This window comes from Ylistrum balloti, unplaced genomic scaffold, assembly GCF_031769215.1.
Source record: "Ylistrum balloti isolate Yb309-2 unplaced genomic scaffold, AGI_CSIRO_Ybal_v1 Utg370054, whole genome shotgun sequence".
Lineage (NCBI taxonomy): Eukaryota > Metazoa > Mollusca > Bivalvia > Pectinida > Pectinidae > Ylistrum > Ylistrum balloti.
The window spans coordinates 493,173-493,685 of NW_026782105.1; positions in this window are offsets into that span (position 1 = coordinate 493,173).

The following is a 513-nucleotide window of genomic DNA, read 5'->3' on the forward strand; positions in this document are numbered from 1 at the left end:
TATATACTCCTAGTATCCTCACTCTGCACAAATACTACTAGACCCCCGAAACATCTGATGCGAGTTCAGGCGCAGGGCTACACATCTACGTCACCTCATTAGTATTCAAGATCAAAAGGTCACAGGCTAGAGTTCGCATATCTGGCTGATATTTACATTCGTTTAACTTTAAATATTCATCTAGGGCAGGTTGATGATCTACAAAGCTACTAATTTTTACATATATGCAAAGATATAGTTTCTGCCAGGTTGATTGGGTGCATTATCTATGAATTTGAACATTGGCATTTATATGAAAAAAATGCGGTGTCGTCTTCGTTATAATAACACCGACAAATCTATTCCTTTAACGACAAGATGTGTGGAAGATTAATCTGAATTATTAACATCTAACCACAACTTTCTATCGTGACATTCCGTAAGTTATTCTGAGTGCATTGTAGTGTGTACAGCTGTGTAGGCATTACTTGTATATTACATCACTACAACCGATAGAAGAGTCTGCCGGAAGGC